The 13,962-nt window shown below is 46.8% G+C and overlaps 1 protein-coding gene across 4 annotated transcripts in view; it reads left to right on the top strand.

Moving 5' to 3' along the window:
* The first annotated feature begins 219 nt into the window (after positions 1-219).
* CYFIP2 (cytoplasmic FMR1 interacting protein 2) overlaps positions 220-13,962 on the top strand; it is a 125,201-nt gene continuing 111,458 nt past the window's right edge. Inside the window, exons 1-2 of one of the 4 annotated variants that reach the window (XM_046666410.1) lie at positions 277-313; positions 561-727. The gene's annotated coding sequence lies outside the window, so the exon portion shown is untranslated. Of the gene's footprint in view, positions 314-333; positions 728-6,348; positions 6,368-13,962 lie in introns of those variants that run through there. The other 3 variants (XM_046666411.1, XM_046666409.1, XM_046666412.1) reach the window with 3 other exon arrangements.

The following is a 13,962-nucleotide window of genomic DNA, read 5'->3' as shown; positions in this document are numbered from 1 at the left end:
CTCCTCTCCAGAGCAGGGGAGTTGGCTGTCCGGGAGCGGGAGCCCGGGGTGTAGGTCGGGGATGCGCGGGCCGCAGAGAGGGGCAAGCCGGGAGCCCCTCGCCGCAGCCATTTCCTGCTCTTTGTGCAGCCGCCGCGCAGCGAAGGGGCCGGGCACCGGCGGGGAGGCGGAGCCACGGCGAGCGGAGGGGCGGGGCCGAGGGCGGGGCCGAGCGCGGCGGCCGGCTGAGCGGAGCCGGGCAGAGCATCCTGTGCCCGGGCGCGGTGCCCTGCCGTAGCCTTGGGCCCCTCCCCTGGACCTGCCGCACACCCAGGTAAGCGGCGCTCGCAGGCCTCCGGGGCGGCGCAGGGACTGGGATGCTGCTGGGGACAGCGATGTGGCCATGAGGATGCGCGAGGGGCCAGCGCACTTTCTCCCAGCCCGTTGGGGGCGCTCGGCGTGGAGCCCGGGCTAGCGCGGCCTGGGGTCCCCGGAAGCCCCCGGAGACGGCACCCCAGGCCCTACTCGGGCCCCTTCCCCCTCCCGCTCACCCCGGGCCCCGCGGCGCGGACCCCCTGCAGGAAGGCGCGGACACACAGCGGGGCTCGGGCGGGTCGTCGGCGGCGGCATCAGCAGGTGCGCGGCCTGGGCCGGAGCCGCCGGCCCTAGAGGAAGCGGCGCTAATCCCGAGCACCGGAGACACCTGCAGCGGCCGCGAGCTCGGCGGCGGCGACATCCCCGCGCCCAGGTACTGCAGAGCGCCGGCCGCCGCCTTTGCGCCGCGGCCACCATCGCCTCCCCCAGGGCCAGCGAGAGCCGCCTGGGCCCGCCTGGCAGCCGCCTGGGGCACACAGCGCCCTGCGGGGAACGTGCGATGGGTGGGGCGAGGGGCGAGGGGCGAAGCGGCGGTGTTTGGGTGTGGGGGCTTTAATGAGACAGGAGGCACTTCTGACCCGCTTTGAAGCCTTCTGGCCTAGACTAGCATCGCTCTCTCTCTCCGGCTGGCTGAGGGTGGGGAAGGAGGTGGGGGGAAGGGGACGAGTGGGCTGACTGCTGGGGAAAAGGTTGGGTTTTCTTGAGCTCTGAAGAATGGGGAAGATGCCTACCTGTCTGTTGTGGCTTCTGTTTTCCAGGATAGCCCTCCCCCTCGGTGGGTCCACACCACCTCTGTGAAAAGGAAGAGAAGGGGGTGCTCTCTGTTTTGGGGTGAAGGTGGGGGCGGGAAGCATGTTCCATCAGGAGCATTGTTCTCTGTAGGGAGAACCTGGCAGGGAAGGTCACTAGGACTGCCCAGGTGCCCTCCCCGGACCAAGGAATCTGACCTGTGCTTGCCTAGTTTCCCCAGCACAGCAAAAACCCAAGGGCTGATGGGCCGTCAGCTCCCCTTCTAGCCAGGCCAAGAAGAGGGCAATGACCTTTTCCTGCCAGCTGGTGGGTGCCTATGCCCTCATGGCATAGGCAGGGAGACTGGGGCAGTCCTGCGGGCCTGAGGGGCAAATCACGTGACAGTGCTGGTTCCCATGCTCCCCCTTTCCACCTCCAGCCTGTGTCCCCTTTAGGGTGAGGGCTCTTCTCTTACTCTTGGGCACAGCCCCTGTTGGAAGCCATGCTGGCAACCCTGGAGATCGCAGATGTTGGAGGACAAAAATCTAGGTCCATGTCCCTGGGCAGGATTGTGAGTGCCTTGAAGGTTGTTTTCTCCACCATCAGATCTTCTCTGTGACTGTCCCTGAGGCCTCCCAGCTCCATTGCCATACAGTGCCCTGTGCTGCCCCCATTCTCCTGTGTCAGAAGTTGTTTTCAAGAAAAGAGCCAGTGAAAGTGTATATCCTCAAGAGCTAAATACACAAAGATTTCCTATTCAGTACAGAGCAGGTGCTTCAGAAGTCATTTGACCAGAAGGGAAATAGGCTGGGAGGCATGTTAATGGGAAACAAAGCTTTAAGTCAAAATTTTTGACGTCTCTCCTGGTGGAATTTCAGGCAGTGGGCTGGAAGTGGGAGTAGGGAGCTAGGTAGCAATTTTGGGGAACAGCACTCTGAAATGAAAATATCTAGCAGCTCTCAGCTCTGATTGCTGTAAGGGCAGCTTTGGCCCTGAGGGCAGAAATATGTGGGAGTGTGTGTTTGTGTAACTGGTCAGGGGTTACTGTCGCTAGCAGGCATTTATTGAGCACCAGTGTCCACTTGGGGGAGGTGAAACTTTCCTGTGGATATAGAGCTACGGGATGGCGCTGGCTGCCGTCTACCAAGACAGTTACTAGGCCACAAGGAGAGTGTGTTGTTGCTTACAAAGCCAGTGCTTCTGGCTAGTTCTGCACACTGAGCCTCTGGCTGGAGGCATTCGCTCTCTGCTCACTAAGCTTCTTTATTATATTTCCCGGCCAGTTCTGACCGGTTTTATAGGCACCCAAGCCCGCCTTGTTCAGTCCCTGCTGGAAATGGGAAAGGAAAAACTTGCTTTAGGCATTGGGCCAAGAGTGGGGTCTTAAACCCAGTAAGAGTGGAGAGCTTTACTCAGATGGGATCAGAGGCTGGCCCAGAGAAGGAAATAGGCATGAATTTAAAAACTGAGAAAGGGCCCCAGGAGAACACTCTACGTCCCCTCTGATAAATCACGCCTTCTTGTGTGCATTTCGCTGAGCCTCCACTGCTGTCATTGACCAGCAAGCTGAATTAGGTGATGAATAAGCCACAAGCTAATTAATATTGGGGACAACGCTCCTGGAAAACAGTGAGAGCTCCAGTCTCCACGTTTGAGGATCGGCCCACACTCTCAGAGCTGTTTCTTTGGGCCGCTGTCAGCCCCAGGGTTCCACCAAGAGCGTCACAAAATGGCCTTTTGTAGCCTCCATGTGGCCACCATAACAATGAGTCTATTTCTTTACTGGCATGTATTAATTATTCACTTGTAGTTGACGAAACCAGACATCAGTCACCTCATTGGGGTCTTTGTAAAAGACCTTTGGTCCTGTTGTTTTGAGGAACGAAGCTATGTTTAGGATCCAGAGGATGGACCCTGCATTAGTAGTAGAGGTGGGGCAGGGGAGTGGAGCACGCTGCTGCCTTCTCGGCGGTGAGTGGCAGGCCAGCAGTGGTGGGGAAGCAGCTAGTATTTCATGGGGTGCTCTTATTAAATGGGGGATGCATGAAAGTAGTAAGTACTATTATATTTATATATTTATTGTTATGATGTATTAATTATGTAATCATTAAGAATGTGGCTCACGTGTGTAGTCAACCCACAGCTCTTACCAACCCCTCGACCTCCAGAGCCTCCCTGGATTTTGTTTTTCCCAGGGGAGTTGGTCTCTGTGACCAAGAAACTCAGCCCTAGGTTTACCTGCAGAAGGCAACCGAAGGAGCGGTGAGACATGGTGTCAGTAAGGGCATCCGGTAGGCAGTGCTCTGGAGTGGCACCCTGATGGTGGGTGTAACTTGAGCGGGCAGAGAGAAGGGGGAGGGAATATGCAGAGCAGAAGCCCTGAGGTGGTTCTCACATTTCAACACACCGAGGTCAGGAAGGACCTCTTCCTCTGCTTGCATTCAGTATTTTGCAACCAACCAAAAGCTTTGAGGGCACGCTTTGCTTTCCCAGGCAGACAGAGCAGTACAGTGGCCTGAGGACACAGGATGCGTCCCTGACTTGCTGTGTGCCTTTAAATCAGCCACTGCCTCTCTGACTTTAAAAACCAGGCCACAGAAAGCAGCCTGCCTGCCCTCTTGTTACCTGCCTGCCCCCACAGGAGCCTGCGGGTGAGATAATGTCTAAATCCCAGTCTGAGAAGAAAGGGCCCTGGAAATAGAGGAGAGGAGGAGTGTGTGGCTCTTTTGGATGACTGCCCTCCGCTCCTAAAGGAACAATTTATTAATTATATATTGTGTGTCAATTTAAGAAGACAAATCTTTGGCCTCTCTGTACCATGGAGCCAACAGGAAACTGAAGACACTTTATGATTCACAGATTCTGTCAAGGCCCCTTGTCTGTACAAAGACACTTCAGAATTCAGTCAGTGGGTGTGGGACGCCTCCCAGGATGCAAAGAGTTTGGATATCGGCTTCCTAGCCAAGGCCGTTATGCCAAGGGCTGTGTGTGATGTGCCTCAGAGGACTACCATTTAGGCTGTACCCTCTTGGACCCTTGACAACAGAGGAGAAAACAAATTGGGCGCAAATTCTTGAAAGAAGTTGTTTTGGAAGGCAGAGCTTGGGTTCAGGCCGAATTTCTTGCAGAAGTCATTCTGGCTGAGTGGCATTTTGATAGACTTACGACAAAGCAGAAACAGTGCAAGGAGAGCAAAAAGTAAACATGACCTTCTGGAGAGATGCCCGAGAAAGACCCAGTGATGACTTCATCTGTAGGCCTTTTGGTTTTGTGTTTACGTCATCTTTAGGTCATCACAGAGCAGTGGTGCTCGATTGTAATCTCTTCGTGGAATGGAGGGGTGTTTAGGATAGCCACGTTGTGTGGTCTCTGTCTTTTAAATAAGGCAGGAGATGAGGTCTTCTGCAGAAAGGAAAGGTGGTGGATGGGTTAGGAAAGTTCAGGCAACTTCCAGAGGTTTGGAACAGCTGCCTCTGTGGGTGGAATAAGAAATCAATTGGGGATGAATGAGAGGATTGTCTAACTTCAGTGAAGGCCCAGCTAGGATCAGAGGGAATCTGCAGGGCTGACCCTTATAGAAGACACTCAATAACTCAGTGTTAAGTGAAGGGACACCTGAGAACTATTTTCGATTTATACTTTTCAAATGTGATGACTTAAGACTGATTTTGTCAAGATATAAATGGTGAGGCAAGAATTCAAGACTCGAGGTGAGCCATCAACCTCCAAGTCTCCTGTATCTTCATATGGGAAAGAGGAATGAGCTTTTTATGGTTTAAGGTGGAAACTGTATGACAAGAATTTTCTAAAAAATGCTCCTTAGATTCTTATAGTAGTAAGGTGGGTTAGATATGGTGCCTTAGACAACTGTGATGTTTTAAATTTTGTATCATTATTTTTAACTGGAAGTCATGAATTTTGGCCATTGGCTCGTGCATTCAACACATTGTTCATGAAGTATTAATTAAGCAAGTAATGCCTAGTATGTGCCCAGTTCTGTGCTAGTTGCTATTGGTCAAACCCCCCAAAAAGATGATTCTCCCAGTCATTTTCATGATTCAAAGAATTAGTGAGGGGCCGGCCCCATGGCCGAGTGGTTAAGTTTGTGCGCTCTGCTGCAGGCAGCCCAATGTTTCGTTGGTTCGGATCCTGGGCGTGGACATGGCACTGCTCATCAAACCACGCTGAGGTGGCGTCCCACATGCCACAACTAGAGGGACCCACAACGAAGAATATACAACTATGTACCTGGGGGCTTTGGGGAGAAAAAGGAAAAAAATAAAATCTTTAAAAAAAAAAGAATTAGTGAAATATGAATCAGTTTATAATGCAGTAGGAAATTATGGACTCTAGGCTGTGAGTTCTCTAAGAATTCAGAGAAAAGAAGGTTGTGGTGGAGTTCAGCTGGTTAGACCTTCATGGAGGAGATCTATCTTGAATTGGGCCTTGACAATGGTCAAGGGTAGGATTTGAGAACCAGAGAGGACAGTCCACTAAGGAGTGGAGGGAGAGAGTTTGAGCAAAGGCACAAGGCAAGAATGTCCATGGACAGGTTTATGGCCCCCTAAACACCCTGGCAAGAATGGATAGCCATGTTGGGAAGTGTGGTCTTGAGGGAAGCCCTTTGTCTGCAGTGTCTCATCTATAGTCATAGTCATTTGCTTTTGAGTTGGAAGGGCCCTGAGCGAGGCTCAAGTCCAGTGATTCCTAACTGGTTGTTTTTGGTTTTGGTTTTTTTTTAGTACTAATGATGCTCAATGCATCACACCTAACAGCCAATGCCCTCCCCAGTTCTACCCTGTTTTCTCCCAAAAGAGCGGAACATGCAAGCAGTGATGTCATGAACCCTCCTTCACATATAATAAAAACACCTCATTTGCAAGCCTCACTACTTAAACCGTTATTAGTACAGTTGTTGCAGCAACCTTCTCAGTGGAGGTTTTGACATCACAGTGGAGGTTTTGAGAACCACTGCCGGGCCAACCTCCATATTTTACAGATAGGGAAATTGCCCTTTTAGAGTGAGTGAAAATGTGAGTTGGGGGCCTAAGTCTGTTTTCAGACTGAGCCACGTTCAGGTTGCAGTTTCACGTCGATGAAGCTGAGGTCTGTGTGCTCCGATCTGGTGGCCAAACGTGAAATCTCCTGTTTCCACAGCAGGTGCAGTGGCTTCCCTTTCTGGGTTTTACCAGGTGCCTCTGAGAGGCAGCTCCTCTCCCCAGATCCAAGTCACGTCGATGCCCTTCATGTGGTGGCCTGTCATAGGCCCCAGGGGAGGAAATCGGTGAGTCGCCTCAGGCAGCATGACCTCCCCTCCGGAGAGGCTGGCATCTGCCTGGTTGGGTTATCAACAGAAAGGCCCCCTCACCCCTGACAACACAGGAAGCAGCTGAGTGCAATGGCAAATGCAGTGGCAAACCCTTCAGCCCCGCCAGGATCTTTTCTTGCAGTAAACAAAGAGGAGGATAGGCCTTCTCCATGGGCCCATGTCAAGGCTGACTTGGACTTCTCTGCTCTGACCTCAGGTCCCCTGTGCCAGGAGAAGCTGCAGGTGATGGGGCCTCTGGTCCCAGAAGAGCCGCAGCGAGGCACTTACATAGCAAAGACTGCCTGGAGACAGTGCTGTGGACTGGCCAGATGTCTGAATGCTAGTAGGGAGGCCTTGGGTTGTTGTCTTTTAAAGGAAATTTTAAATTTTTGGTCAAAGCGATGCAAGAACATGCTGAAAGACTCAAAATGAAAAACAGTCATCCAGTGCCCATCTCTTCCCAACGGCTGCTGCTTAAACTCGCCCTTTCTTCCAGTAGTTGCCTCCGGATCTCTAAATGATATGCTTACGCTGCTGTTTTTTGATTTATCTGTTCTCCACCTTGTCTGTTTACTTCCTGCTGTGATGGATGAAGATTTCGTTTTCTGACACCATCCCCCTCCCTTCCCTGGCCCCATCTCCCAATACAGTGAGAGCCCTGTTTTAACCTGAGTCATCTTTAAAGCATCTATATTATTAAGATGTGTAAATGATGATCAAGAGAGAACCAAGTAATGTCCTTTGATTGTAATTCCTTTCTTACGTAGATTTTTGTTTTTATCACAGAATTAGAATTAATTCTTTCATCTTTTCTCTTTCTGTCTTTCTATTTAATATTCTTCTTTTTCTTTTACCGCTCTGTCGTGTCTGTTATGTATTGGGTCCCTTTGTCTTATAAGGAAGTTGTGGTGTTAGCCCCAGCTCTGCCCCTAACTAGCCAAGTGACCTTGCACAAGTCCTTCTTGTCTCTCAGCCGCCGTTTCCTCACAATAGAAAGAGAGCTCAGGTAGGAGGAGAGCAGGAGACCCATGTTGGGCTGTTCTAAACCTCAAAGCCCATGGCCCCACCCAGAGGTTGTTGTCATCTGAGGAGTCTCTCCTCCTGGGTGGGGCAGCCCCAGGACCTGACAGATGGTGGTGTAACAAAAACAAGGCGGGAGGTGGTGCCCACTTTTGGCCCTGCCCCAAGGTGGTCCAGTTCACCCTGCAGTCTAGGGGTCTGCTCCATGGGGTAGTGTGGGTGTGTCCATTGCTCTCTTTTTCCTCTCCTACTGTCTGTTCTCTGTTGATTTTTATTCAACACAGACTCTGTTTGTAGAGGCAGCATCATAGTTCCCACACACCCCAAACTCCTGTTCCAGCTCTGTCTCTCTTTGTACCACTGCTGCTTAGGTTATAGCCAAGGTTTCCCCAAAGTAGTCATACAAATACTAACATCTTTTTGGTTTAAAGCCTACATTTCATTAATTTTTAGTATATTCACAGAGTTGTGCAACCATTATCATGATCGATTTTCTAACATTTTTGTTACTCCAGAAAGAAACCTCATGCCCTTTAGCAGTACCGTCTGTTTCCCCCCAAATCTCACCTCTAGCCCAGGCCACCATTAATCTATGTTATATCTCTGTAGATTTTCCTATTCTGGACATTTCATTAAAAAGCATGTTATGCTTCTCTCATTTAGCATAATATTTTCAAAGTTCATCTATGTTGTAGCATGTATCCATACTTCATTCCTTTTTATGGCTGAGTAATATTCCATTGTATGGATATACCATATTTGATTTATCCATTCATCAGTTGATGGATATTTGAGTTGTTTCTACTTTTTGGGTATCACAAATAATGCTGCTGGGAACATTCACCTACCAGTTTTTGTGTGGATGTATATTTTCATTTCTCTTGGGAATATACCTAGGAGTGGAATTGCTAGGTCATATGGTAACTGTGTTTAGAAATTTGAGGAACTGCTAAACTGTTTCCCAAAGTTGCTGTACCATTTTGCATTCCTACCAGCAGTGTATGGGGGTTCCAATTTCACATCTTCACTGACGCTTGTTATAATCAGTCTTTTTGATTGCAGCCATTTTAATGGATGTGAAGTGGTATCTCACTGTGATTTTGATTTGCGTTTCCCTAATGCCTAAGGATATTATCATCTTTTTATGTGCTTACTGGCCAATGTAGATCTTCTTTGGAGAAAATTCTGTTCAGATCCTTTGCCTGTTTTTAAAAGTGGGTTGTCTTTTTATTACTGAATTTTAACAGTTCTTTGTATATCCTACATACTTAGCAGATATATGATTTACAAATATTTTCTCCCATTCTGTGGATTGTCTTTTAACTTTCTTGATGATGTCCTTTGAAGTTTTTAATTTAATTTTGATGCTGTCTGGTTTATCTATTTTTTATTTCATTGCTGTGCTTTTGGCATCATTATATATTCCAACCTCAAAGGTTTATTCCTATATTTTCTTCTAAGAGTTTTATGGTTTTAGCTGTTACATTTGGGTCTTTGATCCATTTTCAGTTAATTTGATATATGGTGTGAGGTAGAGGTTCGACTTCATTCTTTTGTATGTGGATATCCAGTTGTCCCAGCACCGTTTGTTGAAAGAATATTCTTTTTGCATTGAATTGTCTTGGTACTCTTGTTGAAAATCAGTTGACTATAAATGTGAGGGTTTATTTCTGGATGAGCAGTTCTGTTCCATTGATCTGTATGTTTATCCTTATTCCAGCACCACACAGTTTTGATTACTGTAGCTTTGTAGTAAGTTTTTTTTTTTTTTTTTTTGCTGGGAAAGATTTGCCCTGAGCTAACATCTGTTGCCAATCTTCCTCTTTTTTCTTTTCCTTCCCAAAGCCCCAGTACATAGTTGTATATTCTAGTTGTAAGTCCTTCTAGTTTTTCTATGTGAGCCACTGCCACAGCATGGCTACTGACAGACGAGTGGTGTGGTTCCACACCCGGGAACTGAACCCTGGCTGCCGAAGAGGAGCCTGCCAAACTTTAACCACTAGGCCATCCGGGCTGGCTCTGTAGTATGTTTTGAAATTGGGAAGTATGCAACCTCCAGTTTTGTTCTTTTTCAGGATTGTTTTGGCCATTCTGGGTGGGTCCCTTGAATTTCTCTATAAAGTTTAGGATCAGCTTGTCAATTGAGGATTTTGATAGGGATTGTCTTGGATCTATATCAGTTTGGGGAGTATTGCCATCTTAACAAATTAAGTCTTTCAATCCATGAAAATGGGATATCTTTTCATTTATTTGCATCGTCTTTACTTTTTTCAACAAAGTTTTATAGTTTTCAGAGTATACATTTTGAGCTTCTTTTGCTAAATTTATTCCTAAGTATTGTATTATTTTTGATGCTATTATAAATAGAATTTTTTCTCCTAATTTCGTTTTTGATTGCACATTGCTAACATATAGAGACACAATTGGTTTTTGCATGTTAATCTTGTATCCTGCAACCTCCCCAAACATGTTTGTTTCTTCTAATAATTTTTCAGTGGATTTTTTTAGGATTTCCTACATAGAAGATCATGTTATCTGCAAAAGGAGATAGTTTTATTTCTTCCTTTCTAATATAGATACCATTTATTTTGTTTTCTTGCCTGATTTCCTTGGCTAGAACCTGCTGTACAATGTTGAATAGGGAGCAGACCTCGTTGTCTTCGTCCTAATCTTAGGGGGAAAAGCATTCAGTCTTTTGCCATTAAGTCTGATGTTGGCTGTGGGTTGTTTTGTAGCTCCTCTGTATGGGTTGAGCAAGTTCCTTTCTAGTTCTAGTTTGCTGAGTGTTTTTATCATGGAGGAGTGCGAGATTTTGTCCGATGCTTTTTCTGCATATATTGAGAGGATTCTGTGGGTTTTACCCTTTATTTCATTGACATGGCTTGTCACATTAATTGATTTTCAGATGTTCACGTTAAACCAATGTTACATTCATGGGATAAATCTAATTTGGTGATGATATATGTATGTTTTTGTATGTTGCTGAATTTGGTTTTGTTGGGGAACTAAATTTTATTGAGTACTTTTTACCTACCCAAGCACCTCTCTTCTGACACCATTTACATGGATGAACTCATTTAGTTTCCAAAGCCTGTGAGGTAGGAACTGTAATTATTCCTCATAACAACGAGGAGGAAAGTGAGATTCAGAAACATTATGTCATCTTCCCAAGGTCACGCAGCCAGGTAGTGGCAGAGTGAGGATTCTAACTCGAGTTCACTACCACACTGAACTGCCTCTCATGAACATATCACTGGTGGACGTGAGGTGATTTTCAGATGACACCCAGACCTGTGTTTTTCGTTGTTTTTATTTTTATTTGTTTATTTATTTGGAGGAAGATTAGCCCTGAGCTAACTTCTGCTACCAATCCTCCTCTTTTTGCTGAGGAAGACTGGCCCTGCTCGTCTTCCTCTACTTTATATGTGGGACGCCTACCACAGCATGGCTTGCCAAGCAGTGCCATGTCCGCACCCAGGATCCGAACTGGTGAACCCCGGGCCACCGAAGCAGAACATGTGAACTTATCTGCTGTACCACCGGGCCGGCCCCCATTTTTATTTTTAATAGTTTCCCTCTATGACAAGCAATACTGGTTCTCTACTAGTGATTGTAATATAAAGCTTCCTTCTAAACTGTATTTATACAGTAAAAACAAAAAGTCTCTTAAAAAATATCAAGTAAATAATTGTACAAGCAGTTTATGGATATGACTGTGTATTCCATGTTGATTTAAATTGTCTGTATGATTAAAAGTGAAAAAGACGGAATGGGAAAACTAGAAATGAAGTCTTGGCCAACCTCACGTCATCTCATTCCTCCTATGTTGTTAGGGGATTCAGGTGTGTTCCTGCGTTCTTTGATCCAATACCTCCTCAATGCCTCATCTATCCTCGGCACCTGCTAAGGTCTCCGAGGTTTTCAGTGACAGGTGAGAAATGGTCTCTGACCTCAAGGAACTTACACATGCATGCGTCATTCTACTCTAGGGAGGGCATATATGTTTTATTTCATGCTTAAACTCAGATCGATTGCCAGTGGCTGCCTGGAATGCTGTGTGTCATGAGAAGGATTCTGGGGCTGCCTGTGGACTTACTGAGAGAGAGAGACAGTATCAGTAAGCAATGTTTGCCCTGGCCTGGGGAGAGGAAGTAGCACTCCTCAGGACCCTTCTGAGCCAGAAAGTGTCAGAAGAGAGGTGCTGCTAATATATCTAGCAGTGGAATTGTGAGGTCATCTGGGAACTCTGCATTTTAAAATTTGAGAAACTGCCCAACTGTTTTCTAAAGTTGCTGCACTGTTTTCCATTCCTACCAACGATGTTGAGGATGGTTCATGTCCTCACCAGCGCTGCTCATAAGCCCTGGGAGTTCCAAGGAAGGAGCATTCACGTCACAGAGGGCAGAGACCTTGAAGGATGAGTGAAATCACGATGTGCAGATAGAGGACAGGGATCTTATTTCATAGACAACTGTTTACAGAATATTGAAGCTTTTCATGTAAAGTGCTCTAACGTATATATTCGAACCAATTTGTTGGAGTTCTTTTGAAACTATAAATGGCTTTCTTGCTATTTACATTCCTTCTCCTCCTCCCCTGCTTTTAAAAACATGGTGTCTTGGACATAGCAGTGCCTCTCTTGATGTCTTGGGCTCGTTGGTCGTCCACTCATTGAACGAATCTTTATTTGGCTACAAGTTGTGTGCTCAGCACTGTGCTAGGAGCTGGGTGTGACTTAGACACAGTTCCTGCCCTCAAGGAGTTTATTGTTTAGGGAAGGAGAGAAAACGTGGTAAATTGTGTAATAAAGCATTATAGATGCCATGAGAGAAGGCACATACTGGGTTCATTGAGGACCAAATGAGAAAGTGGATTCAGGCAGGGAGTGGGGGAGTCAGAAAGGCTTCTTAAGGAGGTAACCATTTCCTGGGTCTCTCCGAGCTCTAGCATCATTCTGGCAATGTATGCAGTATTTGTTGAGTTCTGTTGTGTACGATATCGGTGACACTTGTCCAGGCTATTGAAATGCGTAGAGTTCTTGCTCCTGTACTCCGTGGCCCAGACTCTCTGGTTCCTCTCCCCATCTTGTGCAGCTCTGTCTCTCCTCTCCAAGCACCACTGTGAGGCTTGCTGCTGTCAGCATCCAGTCTGCTTCTAGCCTGTGCTTTATTTTACAGATTGGTACAGGTAATACTCTAAAGGTGGCTCCAGGTGGCTACCGTGGGGTTTGGAGCCATAGGGTCTGACCACCGGATAAGTGGAATGTTCCTGTGAAACTCTCCACTCCCACCCTGTGCAGGATAAGCTACATGGTCTATTTTGGTGCACTCTGTGTAAGTCTTGTAAGATGTGCACAAGGGACTGTGTCCCTGCTTAGCCCCCATGCTGGTGAAGCAGCTGGCTCTGACATGTGAAAGGGTCTCAGCGGTGGGGGGACCACTGGGGAGCCACATCCTGTCACTGCACACTTTGGTCCCCACACAGTCTCCAAACACACTCAGCTTACACCTGTGATGGAAAAGCAGGCTACCTTCCAAATTCCTTCTTTGGATTTTCCTTGCTCAGTCAAATGCTGCTCAAAAATGTTTTTAAGGGGGATGGTCTAAGCCCCCCTTTTATATATTTTCAAATTTATTAATTTATGTATTTACTTATATAATATTTTATTTACATATAAATGTACATATATTTATTAATTTTTGAATTTCTTTTGGTTTATTTATTTTAGTTGCTTTCTAGCTGGAGAGATTTACAGACAGGGAAATTATTTCCTGGCCTCTTGATGTTCAGGAAACCCAAAGATGACAGTTACCTAATCTTTCTAGCTTGGCAGAGTCTTGTTCTTCTGGAGAAAGGGAAGGCAGCCAAACTGGAGGAAAAAAAAGTAGTAAAAAGAGCTTGGTACCTTTCAGAAAGGTACAAAGGGAGCTGTGCTCTGGAAGAAAGGGCATGGAACTGAGAGTCACGATACCCTCTTTCTGCCGCAACTCAATGCTAGCTGACCATGTGACCTTGAATGAAAGTTTCACTTCTCAGTTAACATCATGCCCTCAGCAGTAAAAATAACACCTGTCTTTTCAACCTTGCAGGGTAGTTGTGATTGAGGAAACAGTATGAAAGGTCAGTAGAGTTGAGATATTAGTGTAATAATTATAATGCCTTTCTTTTGTCTAGGAGAATTGTTGCAATGTTTTTTGTTTTTGTTTTTTTTTTTTGAGGAAGATTTGCCCTGAGCTAACATCTGCTGCCAATCCTCCTCTTTTTGCTGAGGAAGACTGGCCCTGAGCTAACATCTGTGCCCATCTTCCTCCACTTTGTATGTGGGACGCCTACCACAGCATGGCTTGCCCAGCAGTGCCACATCTGCACCCGGGATCTGAACTGGAGAACCCCAGGCCACCAAAGCAGAATTGCGCATTTAACCGCTGAGCCACTGGGCCGGCCCCTGTTGCAGTGTTTAATTCATCCATTCGCTCTGTTAAAAAGAGCCCACCTGACTAGCTAACATTTCTCAAGTGCTTACTCCATGCCTCCTGCTGGGCTAAGCAGTC

Source organism: Equus quagga, chromosome 7, assembly GCF_021613505.1.
Source record: "Equus quagga isolate Etosha38 chromosome 7, UCLA_HA_Equagga_1.0, whole genome shotgun sequence".
NCBI lineage: Eukaryota > Metazoa > Chordata > Mammalia > Perissodactyla > Equidae > Equus > Equus quagga.
The sequence above is the reverse complement of the archived record's forward strand: the minus strand, read 5'-3'. Positions and strand labels throughout refer to the sequence as shown.